Below are 20,888 nucleotides of genomic sequence, written 5' to 3' on the forward strand. Positions count from 1 at the left end.
TATAAGATATGAGCCCAAGACAGCCATCAAATCCCAAGCATTGGCCGACTTTGTGGCTGATTTCAGTAGTGATTTACAAAAAGAAGCTGAGTTAGAAGTCCAGCAGCTAGAAGAGACCAAGGATCCTTGGATACTCTATACTGATGGATCCTCAAATATCAAAGGCACAGGGCTTGGAATACTACTAAAATCGCCACAGGGGGACATAATACCCCACTCTATAGCTTGTGAGTTCCAAACCACTAACAATGAGGCTGAATATGAAGCCTTGATTACTGGTTTGCAAATTGCTAAGCATATGGGGATCAGGTATCTTGAGGTACATGTGGATTCGTTGTTAATCACTAATCACTTTAATGGATCCTATGCTGTTAAAGGTGGAAAACTAACGAAATATTTAGAGATAGTCAAAGAGTTGGCACTCTCTTTTGTTTCCTTTAGTTTGACACAGGTACCAAGGGAAGAAAATCCAGAAGCTGATGCATTGGCTAACTTAGGATCATCCTTGAAGATCCCGGAGGATATAAGTATCCCTATTATCCATATCTTGGCTCCTGCCATAGAGGATCATGTGGCCATGGAAATAGGAGAGGATTCTGTAATTATCCCTAGTGAGGATACTCAATCTTATTCAGGATCAGGATCATGGATCTCACCAATCATGAGATACCTACAACACGGAGAGATTCCTATGGGAGAAAACCCTAGGGCTTTCAAAATTAAGGTATCTCAGTTCACAATCTTAAATAATATGTTGTATAAGCGATCTCTTGCAGGGCCATATTTAAGATGCATTGAGGATCCTGAAGTCCAAGAAGTTTTGAAAGACTTCCATGAAGGAGATTGTGGAAACCACGCTGGGGGCAGGGCATTGTTCTCAAGGATACTAAGGACAGGATACTACTGGCCAACTATGAAAAGGGATGCTGTGGAATATGCTAAGAAGTGTGATCCTTGTCAGAGACACAACAATATCCTTCATCAGCCGGCTGAATTTCTACATCCTATATCCTCCTCTTGGCCATTTATGAGATAGGGCATGGATATAGTTGGTAAGCTCCCTAAGGCACCTGGTGGAAAAGTGTTCATGCTAGCCATGACTGATTACTTCTCCAAGTGGATAGAAGCTGAAGCTTTTGCCCAAGTCAGAGAAAAGGAAGTTATATCCTTCATTAAAAGAAATATTATAACTAGATTTGGTATTCCTTCTGAAATTATATGTGATAATGGTTCCCAATTTATTGGGGGCAGAACTACTAACTTTTGTGACAGCTGGGGGATTAAGATGATAACATCAACACCAGTCCACCCACAAGCTAATGGTCAAGCAGAATCATCCAACAAGATCATCATCAACAATTTGAAGAAGAAGCTTGGATACAAGAAAGGGAAATGGGCAGAAGAATTACCTTATGTGCTTTGGGCTGATAGGACAACCCCCAAGAATGCTACAGGCCAGACTCCATTCTCTTTAGTATTTGGGGCAGAGTCAGTGATCCCAACAGAAATGGTGGTTCCAACTGCTAGAACAAGTACCCGTGATCCTGAGGAAAATGATAAGAACTTGGCTCAAGACCTGGATACCATTGAAGAAATCAGGGATCTAGCTAGGATAAGGATGGCCAGTTATCAACAAAGAATGGCTGGTGCTTACAACAAAAATGTCAGGATCAGGAAGTTTCAAGTTGGAGATATGGTATTGAGGAAAGCATTCCAGAATACCACCAATCCTGCTGATGGAAAGTTGGCACCGAAATGGGAAGGCCCTTATTTGATTGAAGCTGAAGCAGGAAAGGGGGCATATAGATTGCTGACCATGGAAGGTGATTTGTTACCAAGAGCTTGGAATGCTGTCCACTTGAAGAGATATTTCATGTGAGCAGGATCCTCATGGCATAGATGATTCTTACATTAGGGGTATCCTTGAAGGATCCTTAAAGCATCAATGATCCTTACTCTGGTAATGTCCTAATCCTGAACTATTTCATTTCCTTATTTTCTCATATAAGGATAAGGATCATGTGTCCTTTATCCTTCTCTCATAAGATTTTGAGTTTTGAAAGTTCAGGAATCCTTAGCAAAGCGTTTATTATCTACAGAAGCCATCCAGTTCCTTGGGTTTAACCCCAGTTATTTGGGCTTGACCCCAGTTCCGCCTGTAGCGCATGATGATCCTGGTATAGTTAAGGGCAGTGGGACCAGTACTCGCTTTAGGGGCTGATAATTCCATTGTACTGGCTATACCTAGGATCCTACGTATAATGGTAGACGTACCATACATCCATTCCTAAGGTTTCTAACGTGTTCACGTTAGCTAAGGTTTTGGCATTATCATGTCACTAAGTTTGGATAGTCGCCAGTTAGGGCCATACTCCAGTTTACAAACGATCCTTGGGCTTGTCCCCAGTTATCCTTGGGCTTGTCCCCAGTTATCCTTGGGCTTGTCCCCAGTTATCCTTGGGCTTGTCCCCAGTTATCCTTGGGTTTATCCCCAGTTGCTAACTCTTGTCTTATATTGGCTTAGTCCCAAGTTATGCTCTATTTCAGGTCCTTGAAGCTAAACAACTAGGGATCCTCGATCCTTACTCTTCTCTAAGGTTTATCTTATAGTTATCCTGATTATGGTTAGGATCCTAACTTGGATCCTCAGGTATGATCCTTAACTATTTTTAATTCTATTCATTGTTTATTCGAATAACCCTTATACTTTGACAACTGAACTTATGATCCTTAAAACATATACTACTTTTTGGGATTTTTCAACTATAGGATATTTGATCATGGATCATATCCTAAATGTTTTCAATCTGACTTATTCAAAATTGCTTATTTAATAAGTGTACATCAAAACAAATGAGAATTAAAGGAACCAAAAGGATAATAACTCAGGATAAGCGACAAAAGATTAAGATTTTATTTATTAACTGTTTTGGTCAAAAATCTCACAAGGATAATGTAACCAAACTCTAAGTAAACGGGGAATGATGCTTGGTTTGTTGAAAAAGTAAAGGATCACTTTAGTAAGAAATATGCAAGTGACACAAGGATTTATACGAGGAAAAAGCCCTTGATCAATGTATGATCTCCGGCATAAAAAACCTCGGGTGATGGCAACTACCGATCACCAAACTTCAATATAAGAAAAATGGTTACAACTTCGGATGATAATGAGCTGTGTACAAGGATCACTATCGTAATGTGTGTCTAAGCGTGTGAGAATTGTGTTGTATGTCTTCCGAATGGGGAAGAGTGTTATATATACAAGTATAGGTGGCCTATTTTAGGTAAAAAGACTAATAATCAGCTCATTACCCCTTTAGAAATAAAAGTAAATCTAGCCTAAATTATCGCCCTTAAATCATGCCAAGTTTCCATATCCTTCACAACGTTCATCTCTGATTAAGCATATGCCAAAGTTGTAAAGACGCGTCCCTTGATTGTGATGCTAAGAGCGGATCCTGCTAAACATTCCTGCAAAATGACATTAAGTTCAATGAAAGCAACTGTTAGCATGAGGATCCCTATGATGGTCCGTGATCCTGATCCTGGAACTCTGCTGAGGATCACTATCTGCCAAAGAAACAAGGATCACTGGTTAGGATCACATGTAAGGATCATGTTTTATAAAAATCCAGCCCTAACAATTGCCCCCAAAATATAAGGAGTGATTTTGTAAATAAATGAGTTAAATTTTGCTTTGATCTTATCTGCAATGAACGACTCGGATAACTAGCCGTTAAACTCGGACTAGCCGTTGCAACCCTTACGTCATAGACGTGACAATCCTGCAGATCATCATTATAAATAGGAGATAGAGTTAGGATCAATTTGCATTTAAATTCAAGAGCTACTCCCTTTATAATCTCGTCCAAAAGATCGATCAGGTATTCTTCCTCTCTTCTTTCCTTCTCTTTCTCTGTTTTTCTTTCTCTTTTCATTCCACCGCGAATTATGTTGCTCCGGAATTCTCCTCACAAGGATCACAAGAAGAATAGCCCTTTGAAAGGTCAAGGGATCATTAAAGACTCTCCCACCGAGAGGTGCTGCTTCACCGATGCTCACATCGATAGGATCCGTCACTGTTTTCCGGCGGATGCTATCTTCAAGTCTTTCACTCCTACTGCTTTAAGCGATTTTGTTTCTGACACATGGGTAGCTTTTCCTGCAACTCCGTTCACCATAGGATATTCGTATCCCTTTCCAGCTTTCACCCAATCTTTCTTTTCCCTGACCGGCATGTCTTATATTCAAGCCATGCCGATGATCTGGAGGGTCTTGTATACCCTGGAAAGGATCATTGAGCAAGAAGGGATTGATTTGGGAATGGCGGAGCTGGCTGAGATGTATGATCTCACAACGTTTGGATCCTGTCGATATTTGTTGAAACGGAAAGCTGGGGAGGATCACCCTGTTCTTAAGGTTACCAAAAATGATACGAACTGGAAGCGGCGATTCTTCTTTGTTAGGAGGGATACCATCCCTAATGGGGAGGATCTGCCCAAGGAGTGGGCTACTCATCGTAGGATAGAGGATCCTGGAAGGATCACCATCAGACTTGTTCCTTAAGGCGAGGATTACTAATATTCTGTTTTTTGTGCAGCCATATCTGTTGCTCATCTCAAGTTAACTCCTGCTACAAGAGAGAGAGTTCTAGCCTTCAAAAAGCTTGATCCTGTGACCAGAAGTTTTCAAGTTACCATTCCAGATTCACAGGAAGTATCCTCCGCATCTGCCACAATGTCAAGTAAGTATCCTTATTAAAAAGTAGTTCTATGTAGGATTTTTAAATTAGTTAAAGTACTTATCTTATTTTGATGGTGTAGGCGCTGGGAAATCTGTCAAGTCTGCCTCCAAGTTTGGTATTGACGAGCTTGCCAATGTCAAGTCTACAAGGAAGAAGACCCTTGCTGCTAGTCCCTCTGCTTCAGCCCCTAAAGCTCCTATTAGGGGTAAGGGAAAGAAGAGAAAGGCTTCTGAGGATCTTCAAGGATTTCCCCTGCTCCGCCAGCAGTTTCTTGATTATGTTAATGAAGTAAGGATCATTGCCCCTGTTGGTTATCCTACTTGAATGTCCTGCTTTAATATCCTGCCTGTATATCCTGCTTCTTTGAGGATCACCTGATCCTGAACTTACCTTCTTCCCTTTCTGCAGAAACTTGCTGAAATAGAAACCTACCTTGGCCACGTCGAGGATCAGGATCGCCAAATCGCCGACCTCCAAAAATGGGTGTGCTGAAGGATCTCAAGATAGCTGATCTTGAGAAGGAACTCCGGGCTACAAAGGATGAAGCTGCTCAAATGCTGGTCAACATGGATGGTGAGAAGCAGGAGATCACCCAGGATGCCAAGGTCTCTGCCACAATAGCTATGTATAAGATACAACTGCAGATGGCTGCGGAGGCTCAGGATCCTGCCTTTGACAAAGGCACATGGGACGTGGAAGGCTGGAAGGCAAGGCTGGCAGAGTTGGAGGATGACGATGAGGCCGAGGAGATCCCTATGCTTGAAGGTGGTGATGCTGGCAAGGATCAGGGGGAAGCAAGTGGAGCTGGTGGTGATGGTGCAGCGAAGGTTTGAGCTGCAGGATTGGGCAATGATGGAAATTTCTAGACATAGCCGGAGCCCAATTTTTAAAATTTGGTAGTGGTTTTTGAGGTTGTAATGTTTGAAACAATTTATGGTCTGTAACTTAAACAATAGTTTTTAGGGTTAAGGATCCTGGATCCTTTGGACAATAGGTAGGATCGCGAATGGTGGAGGGATCCTCTGTTTGGGGGATGAAGCCTTTGTGATCCTGCCGCTTTTAATTTCCTGCACCTGCTATGACCGCATAGACAATGGACACCCTTTGCCAACCCATGTGGACGGGCCACGTTTTGCTGGTAGAAACGTGGGTTGGCAATTTTGACAACTTTTGAAAGGGTTAAAATCCTTTGTTAATAAGATAACTCTAACCTTTCTGGCTTATCTCGTGCTGTTATCCTTTATTTATCCTCTTATTTTCCAATTGTTTTAGAAATATATTTTTTAGAATAACAGAAGTTGAGCAAATCAGGTTTAATAAATTTAGGATATGTTCCTAGATCAAATATCCTATCATTGAAAATTTTCAAAGCAATTTATTTCAAGGATCATAGGTTTAGTTGTCAAAGTGTAAGGGTTGTTCAGAATAATGAGTATAACCAAAATAGTCAAGGATCATACCTGAGGATCCAAGTTAGGATCCTAACCTTTAATCAAGATAATCGTAGATGAGATTTTAATGGATAATAAGGATTAAGGATCCTTATTTGTTTAACTTCGAAAACCTGAAAAATGGAATATAACTTGGGACTAAGCCAATATAAAAGATAAGTTAGTAACTGGGGACAAGCCCAAAGGATAACTGGGGACAAGCCCAAAGGATCACTGGGGACAAGCCCAAAGGACAACTGGGGACAAGCCCAAGGATCGTATGTAAACTGGAGTATGGCCCTTACTGGCGACTATCCAAGCTTGGTGACATGAAAATGTCAAAACCTTAGCTAACGTGAAAACGTTAGAAACCTTAGGAACGGATGTATGGTACGTCTACCATTATACGTAGGATCCTGAGTATAGCCAGTACGATGAGGTTGTCAGCCCCGAAAGTGGGTACTGGTTCCAAAGACGTGAACTATATCAGGATCATCGTGCGCTACTGGCGAAAACTGGGGACAAGCCCAAGGATAACTAGGGTTGAACCCAAGGATCTGCGTTGCTTTTGAAGATCTTTGACGATATGCTGTAGATACCTGAACTATCATAACTCAAATGGTTTGTGAGAAGAGGATGAAGGATACAGGATCCTTATCCTTTGGTAAAAAGTAAGGAAATGTAAATGTTTTAAGATAAGGACATTACCAGATTAAGGATCACTGACATCACCGGGATCCTTCGAGGATACTTCAATAAAAGGATCACATGCTTGATGGATCATGTTCACATAAAGTATCTCTTTAAGTGAACAGCATTCCAGGCTCTTGGTAACAAGTTTCCTTCCATGGTTAGCAATCTGTATGCCCCCTTTCCTGCTTCAGCTTCAATCAAGTAAGGGCCTTCCCACTTTGGTGCTAACTTCCCGTCAGCAGGATTAATAGTGTTTTGGAATGCTTTTCCCAACACCATATCTCCGACTTGAAACTTCCTTATCCTAACATTTTTGTTGTAAGCACCCGCCATTCTTTGTTGGTAGCTTGCCATCCTTATCCTAGCCAGATCCCTTATTTCCTCAATAGTATCCAAATCCTGAGCCAGGATTGTAGCATTTTCTTCAGGATCACGGGCACTTGTTCTAGCAGTTGGGATCACCATCTCTGTTGGGATCACTGCTTCTGCCCCAAATACTAAAGAAAAAGGTGTTTAACCAGTGGCATTCTTGGGAGTTGTTCTATCAGCCCATAGCACATAAGGTAACTCCTCTGCCCACTTTCCCTTCTTGGATCCTAGCTTCTTCTTCAGATTGTTGATAATGATCTTGTTGGATGATTCTGCTTGGCCATTGGCTTGCGGATGAACTGGTGTTGAAGTTATCATCTTAATTCCCCAAATGTCACAAAAGTTAGAGGTTCTGCTTCCAATGAATTGGGAACCATTATCACATACAATTTCAGAGGGGATGCCAAATCTAGTTATAATGTTTCTTTTGATAAAGGATATAACTTCTTTTTCTCTGACTTGAGCAAAAGCTTCAGCTTCTATCCACTTAGAGAAGTAGTCAGTCATGGCAAGCATAAATACTTTTCCACCAGGTGCTTTAGGGAGCTTGCCAACTATATCCATTCCCCATCTCATGAATGGCCAAGAGGATGGTATGGGGTGTAGCAATTCAGCTGGTTGATGAAGGATATTGCTGTGTCTTTGACAAGGATCACATTTCCTAGCATATTCTATAGCATCCCTTTTCATGGTTGGCCAGTAGTATCCTGTTCTAAGGATCCTTGAGAACAATGCCCTGCCCCCAGTGTGGTTTCCACAATCTCCTTCATGGAAGTCTCTCAACACTTCTTCAATTTCAGGATCCTCAATACATCTTAAATATGGTCCTGCAAGGGATCGTTTATATAGCACATTATTTAAGATTGTAAATTGAGATACCTTAATCCTGAAAGCTCTAGGATTTTCTCCCATCGGAATCTCCCCGTGTTGCAAGTATTTCATGATTGGTGAGACCCATGATCCTGCATAAGATTGAGCTTCTTCACTAGGGATTACTGCAGTATCCTCTTCTATTTCCATGGCCACTTGATTTTCAATAGCAGGAGCCAGGATATGGATGATAGGGATACATATGTCTTCTGGAATTTTTAAGGATGATCCTAAGTTGGCCAATGCATCAGCTTCCGTGTTATCCTCCCTTGGTACCTGCGTTAAGCTGAAAGAGACAAAAGAGAGTGCCAATTCCTTGACTATCTCTAAATATTTGGTTAGTTTTTCACCTTTAACAGCATAGGATCCATTAAAGTGATTGGTGATCAATAATGAGTCTACATATACTTTAAGATACTTTACCCCCATATCCTTAGCAATTTGTAAGCCCGCAATTAAGGCTTCATATTCAGCCTCATTGTTAGTTGCTTGGAACTCACAGGCTATGGAGTGGGGTATTATGTCCCCCTGTGGCGATTTTAGTAGTATCCCGAGCCCTGTGCCCTTGACGTTTGAGGATCCATCGGTGTGTAGTATCCAAGGATCCTTGGTCTCATCCAGCTGCTGGACTTCCAATTCTGCTTCTTTTTGTAGATCACTACTGAAATCAGCCACAAAGTCAGCTAATGCTTGGGATTTAATGGCTGTTCTTGGCTCATATCTTATATCATGGGCACTAAGCTTTACTGCCCACTTAGCCATTCTTCCTGACATCTCTGGTTTCCTGAGGACATTCTTAATTGGAAAGTTAGTTCTAACAACAATAGTATGGGTTTCAAAATAATGCCTTAACTTAGTTGATGCCATGATTAATGCAAGAATAAGCTTTTCGAGGTGTGAGTACCTGGATTCGGCATCAAGTAAACTCTTACTTACATAGTAGATAGGATATTGTGTACCTTCATGATCCTTAACAAGGACAGCACTTACAGCGGTTGAGGATACCGCCAAATATAAGGATAACACATCTCCTTTTTCAGGCTTTGTTAATGCTGGTGCTGAGGACATATATTCTTTAAGGGCTTGTAAAGCATTCTCATGTTTCTCAGTCCATTCAAACTTCTTGTTCTTCCTTAGGATATCGTAAAATTCTTTACACTTTTCTGAGGATTTTGATATGAATCTGTTCAGAGCTGCTATCCTGACTGTTAGCCTTTGCACATCCTTAGCGTTGGCAGGGGACTTGATGTTCACTAGTGCTTTAATTTGCTCCGGACTTGCTTCAATACCTCTCTGAGTTACCATATATCCTAGGAATTTACCTGCCTTAACGCCAAAGTGGCATTTTGAAGGATTAAGCTTCATGTTATAATTATCAAGGATATCAAATGCTTCTTCCAAATCCCTTAGGTGATCCTCAGCTTTCTTTGATTTGACTACCATATCATCTATGTATACCTCCATAGTTTGTCCAATTTGATCTTTGAACATCATATTTACCAGCCTTTGATATGTTGCACCTGCATTCCTTAATCCAAAAGGCATGGCAATATAACAATACAAACCTGTTGGGGTCATAAAGGCTGTATCCTCTTGGTCAGATGGTTCCATCTGAATTTGTTGGAATCCAGATGATGCATCCATAAAGGTCAACAGTTCATGCCCCGCTGTTGCATCCACCATGGAGTCAATGTGGGGTAATGGGAAAGGATCCTTGGGACATGCCTTATTCAGATCAGTGAAATCGACACTTACCCTCCACTTTCCGTTTTTCTTTTGGACAACGACCACATTGGCTAACCATTTTGGATACTTTACCTCTCTGATCATACCTGCTCGAAGTAGTCTCTCTACTTCTTCTTGGATAATGGCATTCCTTTCTGGTGCAAACTTCCTCCTTTTTTGATGGATTGGTTTGATAGACCTGTCAATGCCAAGTTTGTGAGTAATAATATCCTTAGAGATACCTGTCATATCTTCATGTTTCCAAGCAAAGGTAGATTTTCTTCTTTTGAGGAAGGATATTAAGTCTTCTTTCATCTTGCCAAGGATCCCTGATCCGATATAGATTTTTGATTCAGGATCACTAGGATCCAAGAGGATTTCGTCCACATCTTGTTCCCTTGCCTCCAAGACATTCCTCGGAGGATACTGTAATTGCTATTGCTCCCTTGGTTTCGAGGTTGGCCTCATGGATGAGGTATAACAATCCTTAGCCTCCTGCTGATCACTGTCGATCTTGATTATTCCCCATGGGCTAGGGAGCTTCATACATTGATGGTAGGTGGATGGGACTGCTTTCATATCATGTATCCAAGGCCTGCCAAGGATAACATTGCAACAAGATAGACAGTCAATAACACAAAATTTCTGATAATTATGTAACCCTTCCACGTAGATTGGGAGTTTGATGTCTCCCAGAGTTTTCTTCGTTTCTCCACTGAATCCTACAAGCACGGAGGATCTTGGTGTGATGTCTGATTCTGGAATACCCATTTTCTTCAGAACATAAGCTGGATAATGTTCATTGAGCTTCCTCCATCGATAAGGATCCTGCGGACAAAATGGTTAGAAATAAAGAGAGTAATAACCAAACTATCATGATGAGGATCCTGAATGTTAATGCGATCATCCTCATCAAACGTTATCATCTTCCCCTCTGAGACACTTGAGGTTCTAATAGGTCTTTCTCCATTATCCATTTTTGACTCCTTTGCATGCCTTTTGGCCGCCGAGAAGGATGTACCACAGATGTCTGATCCTCCAGAAATAAAGTTGATCACTTGTGCATTTGCCGGAGGTGCTGGAGCCTTTTCAGGGATCCTTTCAGGATCCTGAGTCCTTTGCTTTTTTCTTCCCAACAATTCTTTTAGGTGCCCCTTGCTTAACAGATATCCAATCTCTTTTCTTAAAGCTATGCATTCTTCAGTTAGATGCCTGAAATCCTCATGGTATGCACACCATTTTGACTTGTCTTTAGTCCCGGATGGTTTATCATTCTTCCTGGGCCACCTAGCTTTTTCACCTAGATTCTGCATTGCAAGGATTAGTTCATGATTATCAACGGAAAAACAATATTCTGAGATTGGAGGATAATCTTCATCATCCTCTTCTTGGTCAACAACATGCACATTCTGGTTCTCATTTCTATGGTAGGATTTGAATTTGTTGTTCTTGAAGGAGGATCCTTGCTTCTCCTGTTTTGAGGATCCTACTTGTCTCTCCTGGATCCTCTTGTCATCCTCTAGCCGGATGAACCTGAGTGCTCGAGTTCTTACTTCATCTAGATTCCTGCATGGTGTCATAACAAGATCATCATAGAATAATGAATCCTTAAGCAGTCCCATTTTGAAGGCTTCAACAGCCGTAGCCATATCCAAGTTGGGAATGTCCAAGGATTCTTTACTAAATTTAGTTATATAATCCCTTAATGATTCATTATGATTTTGAGTTATCCTATACAAATCACTAGTTAATCTTTCAAATTTTCTACTACATGAGAATTGGTTATTGAATAAATTAACTAAATTAGCAAATGAAGTAATAGAGTAAGGGGGAAGACTTAGCAGCCATTTAAGAGTTGATCCAGTAAGAGTGGATCCAAATCCTGTCACACCCCCAAATTCCGCACGCGGAGTACCACCGCTTGGGAGCGTGACGTGACCAGGATCAAGCCATCAATCATATCAAACATAGCATTTAATATAAAAGTAAATAACGTAAATCATCATGACATGATTGATGTTTCAAAAAAAACCAACATCGTTTAAGTAGCGGAAGCATAGTATGAAATCTCAAAATAAATATAAGTTCGAATAACGTTCATGATCCATCTGCCACAACGACCTGCTCCTCCCTGTGCAAGCTCCGTAATGTACCTAAGGTCCTGCAAGGCATGCAGCAAATAATCAACAACTAGTTGAGCGAGTTCACAGAAAGTAAGTTCATAACGTAGTGTATAAGCATAGCTAGTGGGGGCTTCCCATACTAGTGTGTACTAAAGGTGGGGGCTTCCCATGTTCATCCTAGTTAATGAGGGCTTCTCATTAACGGTACTTACTAGACTAACTTCCGACCATGTGTTCTTCTTTACCGAGAACAGGAAAACGTACAGGGTCACGTAGGCTTTACGTGACGTGCCCTTCCCCGAGGACAGTGGTACGCGTGGGGGCTACGTAGGCTTTACGCAGCGTGGCCTTCCGACCTGGAAGCCAGTAGATGGTATTGGGTTACGTAGGCTTTACGTAACGTGTCCTCCCGACCCGGGAGACATATGGCAAGTATACTGGGTTACGTAGGCTTTACGTAACGTGTCCTGACTAACCTGAGGACGATGGTCTATAGTCTGGTATATGCGTAAGTACGAGTAATCATTTCATATTCAACATATCCAACCCAATTCCCAACCCGGGAATCCCATGCCTTGGCTGTGTGAACTCACCTTGGTTTGCTCGGCAGATACACAAGGAATATAAGTAGCAAGTAAATGGTCACTCACGTCCTATCATGGTGATTATACGAGTCAGGTTCGTATATAGCACGTATATAGTAATCACGTATAGACATGGCAGTCATGTACGCACGTAAGCAGATAAGACATAGCATGAGAGGATCCAATTGTCTAAGTCCAACAATACCCGGCCCAATAACATAAGCAGCCCAATAACAAAACAATCCCGATTCTCAATCGGCCCAAATAGAAATCACATACAAGTCCATTACTAAACAGTCCACAGTTCAAATCGTTGGGCTCAATAGGTTGGGCCCGTAACAGTAAAGGCCCAACAGTGTGCGTGTAAAGGGTGGTCTCGAGTCGCAACGGAGATCTCGAGTCGTAACCAGAGATTACGAGTCGCAACAGCTGATTGCGAGTCGCAATGGAGATCTCGGTTCATCATGGTCTGGTTACGAGTCGCAACAGGACTCGCAACCGTGGTTACGGTTCATGCTGTTGTGGTTTCGAGTCGTGACCACGAGGTTTCGACTCGCAATCTGAGTCGCAACCGTGTGACGTGTGTGTAACCGGTTTCCATAAATCTTGCATTGACTTATCCGTGATTTCAGCTAACAGTTTGGTCAGTTTGGTAACCAGATCAATTAACAAAATTCTCAACAAATCAATAGCATGATATCGATCAAACAGAACAATTTCAACACAAATTCATAAGAACCCTAATTATACCATGCATGAACACCTCTAACAATTCATCAACAAACCAACATTCAAGCTAACCCGATGCATACTATAGCCGATTACTTGATCATTCAGTAGTACCACAAGAACATCGATCCTAATGCAATTCATACATATAACCGGTTCATATCTAGGCCAATAACATGATCATCAAAACAGCCGATTTCTATATATCAATACATTCGGTTCTAAGTTAATCACAACTACAAACTGATTATATAACAATACATTCAAGGACCAACATAACCACATAATCTAACCGGCCCTAGTTCATTATCATGCAAATTCCAATCGGTTCGATCTAAGCATGTAATCAAAACATCATTTAACACAAAAACATAAGCATCATACTAACCGATTACAAGTAACGAGATGTGATCCGAACAATAGGGTGATCGGGTGGCCTTGTGCCTTCGGTTCCTAATCCAGCCGAGAGAGAGATAGAGAGCAAAGCTTCTAGGGTTTGTGTGTGTGTGTGATTTGCAAAAGTGGTAAAACAAAACCCCTAACTTGGTTTTGTGTGTTGCGAGTGGGGAGTGGGCCGAGCCCGCTCGGTTGTCTAATGGACCCGAGAACAAAGAGTGGCCCGAAAGCCTTGTGTGGTTCGAATGGTGTTGTGCGGATCGGGTTTTGTGTTTGGTTTGGGCTCAACAACAATAAACATAACATACACACATAAAAAGCACATAATATCATAACATACATCATGAAATCAATTAATCATTCGGGTTTATAAAATCACATGCCGTGCACAAACGTTACATAAAAGCAAGCCTAAAGTTCGAGTTGTCACATTATCCCCAACTAATTGGAAATTTCGTCCCGAAATTTGGTATGCACTCACTGAGGAAGCTAGGTAAACTGTACTGTTCACTGGTTTTCCTGGGGTGTCACATCCTCCCCCCGTTGATCTGGAATTTCGTCCCGAAATTCCGAAGTAGTAGCTTCAACCTCAGTAGTGGTTGCCTTGTTCCCGAATAACTGGGGGTACTTTTCTGTCATCCTGTCTTCGCGTTCCCAGGTGTACTCTGGGCCACGTTTGGAGTTCCAACGAACTCGAACAAGAGGGATTCTCTTGTGTTTGAGGACCTTCACATCCCGGTCCGTGATTTCTACTGGTTCCTCGACGAACTGCAACCGCTCGTCGATAGTGAGCTCCTTAAAAGGAATGATAAGATTTTCATCTGATAGGCACTTCTTTAGGTTCGATACATGAAAGACATTGTGAACTGCCCCGAGTTCAGCTGGTAAATTCAACTTGTAGGCTACCTTGCCAATCTTTTCTATGATTTCGAATGGTCCGACATACCGCGGATTCAGTTTACCCCGTTTGCCAAAACGAACCACACCCTTCCAGGGTGAGACTTTCAATAAAACCCGGTCCCCGACCTCGAATTCCAATGGCTTTCTACGCTTATCCGCGTAGGCTTTCTGACGGTCTCGCGCTGCCGCCATGCGTTGTCGTATCTGTGCAATCTTTTCTGTGGCGTCCACTACAATCTCTGGACCCGTAATCTGACTATCTCCCACCTCTGCCCAACAGAGAGGTGACCGGCATTTACGCCCGTACAATGCCTCGAATGGAGCGGCTTGAATGCTGGTGTGATAACTGTTATTATAAGAAAACTCCACCAAGGGGAGGTGCTTTTCCCAGCCGTTGCCGAAATCAATGACGCATGCCCTAAGCATGTCTTCGAGAGTTTGGATTGTTCGCTCAGACTGCCCGTCCGTCTGAGGGTGATAAGCTGTGCTCATGTCTAACTGTGAGCCGAATGATTTGTGCATCGCTCTCCATAATTCCGATGTGAATCGTGCATCACGATCCGAAATGATGGACGTGGGCACCCCGTGCCTCGAGACAACTTCTTTGAGGTAAACGTCTGCGAGTGTGGAGAACTTGTCCGTTTCCTTAATCGGCAGGAAGTGTGCAGACTTAGTGAGTCGATCAACTATGACCCATATCGTATCGTTCCCACGCTGGGATCTAGGTAGGCCTGTAACGAAATCCATGGAAATTTCTTCCCATTTCCATTGAGGTATCTTAGGCTGCTGAAGTAGGCCAGCTGGTTTCTGATATTCGACCTTGACTCTCGCACAGGTCAAGCATTTTCCAACGTACGTAGCAATGTGGGCCTTCATACTAGGCCACCAATAGGTAGTGCTGATATCGTGGTACATTTTATCCGACCCTGGATGTACCGAATAGCGAGACTTGTGTGCTTCATCCATCACAAGTTCGCGTAGACCGCCATAGAGTGGGACCCAAATCCGGCCCGTTACATAGTAGGCGCCATCTTCCTTCTGTTCCATTTGCTGTCGTGAGCCGCGTAAGGCTTCAGCCTTGACGTTTTCGGGCTTCAATGCTTCTGTCTGAGCAGCTCGTATCTGAGTAGGAAGGCTAGACTGAATCGTAAGCTGTAGCGCCCGCACGCGCTTCGGTAAAGTGTCCTTTCGACTAAGGGCATCAGCCACAACATTGGCTTTGCCTGGATGGTACTTGATAGCGCATTCGTAATCGTTCAGTAATTCAACCCATCGTCGTTGACGCATGTTCAAATCCTTCTGCTTAAGGATATGCTCGAAACTCCTGTGATCGGTGTAAATCGTGCACCTGGTACCGTACAGGTAGTGTCGCCATATCTTAAGCGCAAAAACAACAGCTCCCAGCTCTAAATCGTGCGTCGTGTAGTTGCGTTCATGAACCTTGAGTTGACGAGAGGCGTAAGCAATAACCTTGTCGCGCTGCATTAACACACATCCAAGTCCCCGAATGGATGCATCACAATAAACCACGAAGTCATCTGTGCCCTCTGGCAATGAGAGGATAGGTGCGCTGCAAAGTCTATCCTTTAGGTGCTGAAAAGCAGTCTCCTGGGGTTCTCCCCAGCGATAGGTAACACCCTTTTGTGTCAGTAGCGTAAGCGGCTGAGCAATCTTCGAAAAGTCTCTAATAAACCGTCGGTAGTAACCTGCCAAACCCAAGAATTGGCGTATTTCCGTTGGCGTACGCGGTGCAGGCCAGTTTCTGATCGAATCTACCTTGGATGGATCAACATGGATCCCATCCTGGTTCACTACATGGCCTAAGAAGTGGACTTCACGAAGCCAGAAGTCGCATTTAGAAAGCTTGGCGTACAACTGTTCCTTCCGAAGGAGTTCCAGAATCAGGCGAAGATGTTGCTCGTGTTCCTCCTGACTCTTGGAGTAAATCAGGATGTCGTCGATGAAAACAATGACGAACTTGTCAAGGTAGGGTTTGCACACTCTGTTCATAAGATCCATAAATACAGCAGGCGCGTTCGTTAACCCGAATGGCATGACGAGAAACTCGTAGTGTCCGTAACGAGTTCTGAAGGCTGTCTTGGAGACGTCCTCATCCCGGACTCTCAGCTGATGATAACCCGACCTCTAATCTACCTTCGAATAGTAACACGACCCTTGCAACTGGTCGAATAAGTCGTCGATGCGCGGAAGAGGATAACGGTTCTTCACCGTCACCTTGTTGAGTTCACGGTAGTCGATGCACATCCTGAACGTACCGTCTTTCTTTTTCACGAAAAGTACTGGAGCTCCCCAAGGCGAAGAGCTTGGTCGTATGAAACCCTTTTCCAAGAGTTCTTGCAGCTGTTTTGACAGTTCCTCCAATTCTGATGGAGCTAGACGATATGGTGCGCGAGCTATGGGTGCTGCTCCGGGAGCGAGTTCGATCTGAAATTCGACCTGACGATGAGGCGGTAAGCCAGGTAAGTCTTCAGGAAACACCTGAGGGTAATCGCGTACAATTGGAATATCCTCCAATTTCTTTTCCTTAGCTGAGGCGTCTGTAACAAGAGCCAAAATGGCTGTGTGACCCTTACGTAAGCATTTCTGAGCCTTCAAGAAAGAGATGATGCCAACCACAGCACCACTCTTGTCGCCTTGAACTTCTAGAGGTTCCTGACCAGAACGAGGAATGCGAATTATCTTCTCAATGCATAAGATTTCTGCTTGCTGTTGCTGCTGGCGATTCCGATTTGCAGGCCGTGGGCTCCTGAATCCTTAGCTTCATGGCCCATCTTGAGACACCTCTGGCAACGTCCCTCGTTGCACTAACCACTGTGGTGTCTGTTGCATCAGTTACACATTGGGTGAATTCCCCGATATCCACCCTGCCCCTGACCACCAGAAGTTGGTTGTCTCGGCTCTGGTGATCACTATTTCTTGCGGTGCTGTTGCGCTTGAGACCGAACGGTAGCTGAACCCTTGCTGGAATACCCATCCCGTTCCGCTTGTTGTCAGCAAGTGTGGCGGAAGTAGCAGAAGTGGTAGCGGTAGTAATGGCGCTGATACAACTAGGCAGCCTGTTCTGTTCCACTGCCCGATCCGTGAGGCGATGAGCATGACGCTGAATGTCTTGGATATTGTCGATGTTAACCGATGTAGCATGGCTCTGAATCTCTGAGGCTAGACCCTTGAGGTACAATTTGATACGCTTGCTTGGAGGGTCCATCATGGTTGGACACAAGATGGCTAGTTCGTTCGACCGGTTCGTATAAGCTTCAATTTCTGACCCCGTCATTTTCAAATGGTAAGGCTCCACTTCTAACTTATGGATGTCATCACGCGTGCAGTGTTCCTTTTTAGTGCATTCTTTGAATTCGTTCCAGGGGGTGGCGTTAGCAGTTGCCAACCCTAGTATCCGTACTTGCGCGTTCCACCAGGTTAGCGCGATTTCTTCCAAAGTACCAGTGACGTACTCGACTCTGCGAGCCTTAGGACATTCACACATCTCGAATGCAGACTCGAGCTTCCCAACCCAAATGGAGTAGTCCCACTGCTCCTTCTGTGCCACTGAATGTGCTTGGAAGACAGTCCATGAAGTTCCTGAATGTGCAGACAGGTTGCTGTGCGTTCTGACCCGTTGCGCGAGGAAGATAGGTCAAGGTTAAGCGCGAGAGTTGGGTCACGAGAGTAGGATCTAACATCCTAGAATAGGTCTGGGATAGCAGGTTATACCTCCTGCTTGTGCGGCTGCAAGCGTCGCAGCAACTTGTTCGTTAATGAGAGCCGTCAACCGGGCTTGAGTCATGCTAAAACGTCCAAACATGATTGAGTAGTAAAGGTAGCATAGGTATGAATGGTTCGCGAGTAGTGCGATGACAGAAAAGCGTAGGCATATAGGTGTTCTCATGAAATCAAAGCATGTGTATCTAAGCCTAATGCGAGCAAAGTTCTAAGCAGTTCTAGCAAACAGGCAATAAACATGAACCTTATTACCTAGGATGTCGAGTCTTGCACGTGGAGCGAAGCGTCGTTGTGGATCGTTGAGAGCACTGTACTGGTTATAGTCTGGTTTTAATAAAAACGTTTTCCCATATTAAAACCAAGTTCTCTATAACCAATGGCTCTGATACCAATCTGTCACACCCCCAAATTCCGCACGCGGAGTACCACCGCTTGGGAGCGTGACGTGACCAGGATCAAGCCATCAATCATATCAAACATAGCATTTAATATAAAAGTAAATAACGTAAATCATCATGACATGATTGATGTTTCAAAAAAAACCAACATCGTTTAAGTAGCGGAAGCATAGTATGAAATCTCAAAATAAATATAAGTTCGAATAACGTTCATGATCCATCTGCCACAACGACCTGCTCCTCCCTGTGCAAGCTCCGTAATGTACCTAAGGTCCTGCAAGGCATGCAGCAAATAATCAACAACTAGTTGAGCGAGTTCACAGAAAGTAAGTTCATAACGTAGTGTATAAGCATAGCTAGTGGGGGCTTCCCATACTAGTGTGTACTAAAGGTGGGGGCTTCCCATGTTCATCCTAGTTAATGAGGGCTTCTCATTAACGGTACTTACTAGACTAACTTCCGACCATGTGTTCTTCTTTACCGAGAACAGGAAAACGTACAGGGTCACGTAGGCTTTACGTGACGTGCCCTTCCCCGAGGACAGTGGTACGCGTGGGGGCTACGTAGGCTTTACGCAGCGTGGCCTTCCGACCTGGAAGCCAGTAGATGGTATTGGGTTACGTAGGCTTTACGTAACGTGTCCTCCCGACCCGGGAGACATATGGCAAGTATACTGGGTTACGTAGGCTTTACGTAACGTGTCCTGACTAACCTGAGGACGATGGTCTATAGTCTGGTATATGCGTAAGTACGAGTAATCATTTCATATTCAACATATCCAACCCAATTCCCAACCCGGGAATCCCATGCCTTGGCTGTGTGAACTCACCTTGGTTTGCTCGGCAGATACACAAGGAATATAAGTAGCAAGTAAATGGTCACTCACGTCCTATCATGGTGATTATACGAGTCAGGTTCGTATATAGCACGTATATAGTAATCACGTATAGACATGGCAGTCATGTACGCACGTAAGCAGATAAGACATAGCATGAGAGGATCCAATTGTCTAAGTCCAACAATACCCGGCCCAATAACATAAGCAGCCCAATAACAAAACAATCCCGATTCTCAATCGGCCCAAATAGAAATCACATACAAGTCCATTACTAAACAGTCCACAGTTCAAATCGTTGGGCTCAATAGGTTGGGCCCGTAACAGTAAAGGCCCAACAGTGTGCGTGTAAAGGGTGGTCTCGAGTCGCAACGGAGATCTCGAGTCGTAACCAGAGATTACGAGTCGCAACAGCTGATTGCGAGTCGCAATGGAGATCTCGGTTCATCATGGTCTGGTTACGAGTCGCAACAGGACTCGCAACCGTGGTTACGGTTCATGCTGTTGTGGTTTCGAGTCGTGACCACGAGGTTTCGACTCGCAATCTGAGTCGCAACCGTGTGACGTGTGTGTAACCGGTTTCCATAAATCTTGCATTGACTTATCCGTGATTTCAGCTAACAGTTTGGTCAGTTTGGTAACCAGATCAATTAACAAAATTCTCAACAAATCAATAGCATGATATCGATCAAACAGAACAATTTCAACACAAATTCATAAGAACCCTAATTATACCATGCATGAACACCTCTAACAATTCATCAACAAACCAACATTCAAGCTAACCCGATGCATACTATAGCCGATTACTTGATCATTCAGTAGTACCACAAGAACATCGATCCTAATGCAATTCATACATATAACCGGTTCATATCTAGGCCAATAACATGATCATCAAAACAGCCGATTTCTATATATCAATACATTCGGTTCTAAGTTAATCACAACTACAAACTGATTATATAACAATACATTCAAGGACCAACATAACCACATAATCTAACCGGCCCTAGTTCATTATCATGCAAATTCCAATCGGTTCGATCTAAGCATGTAATCAAAACATCATTTAACACAAAAACATAAGCATCATACTAACCGATTACAAGTAACGAGATGTGATCCGAACAATAGGGTGATCGGGTGGCCTTGTGCCTTCGGTTCCTAATCCAGCCGAGAGAGAGATAGAGAGCAAAGCTTCTAGGGTTTGTGTGTGTGTGTGATTTGCAAAAGTGGTAAAACAAAACCCCTAACTTGGTTTTGTGTGTTGCGAGTGGGGAGTGGGCCGAGCCCGCTCGGTTGTCTAATGGACCCGAGAACAAAGAGTGGCCCGAAAGCCTTGTGTGGT

The sequence above is a fragment of the Helianthus annuus genome, chromosome 16 (assembly GCF_002127325.2).
Source record: "Helianthus annuus cultivar XRQ/B chromosome 16, HanXRQr2.0-SUNRISE, whole genome shotgun sequence".
Classification (NCBI taxonomy): domain Eukaryota; kingdom Viridiplantae; phylum Streptophyta; class Magnoliopsida; order Asterales; family Asteraceae; genus Helianthus; species Helianthus annuus.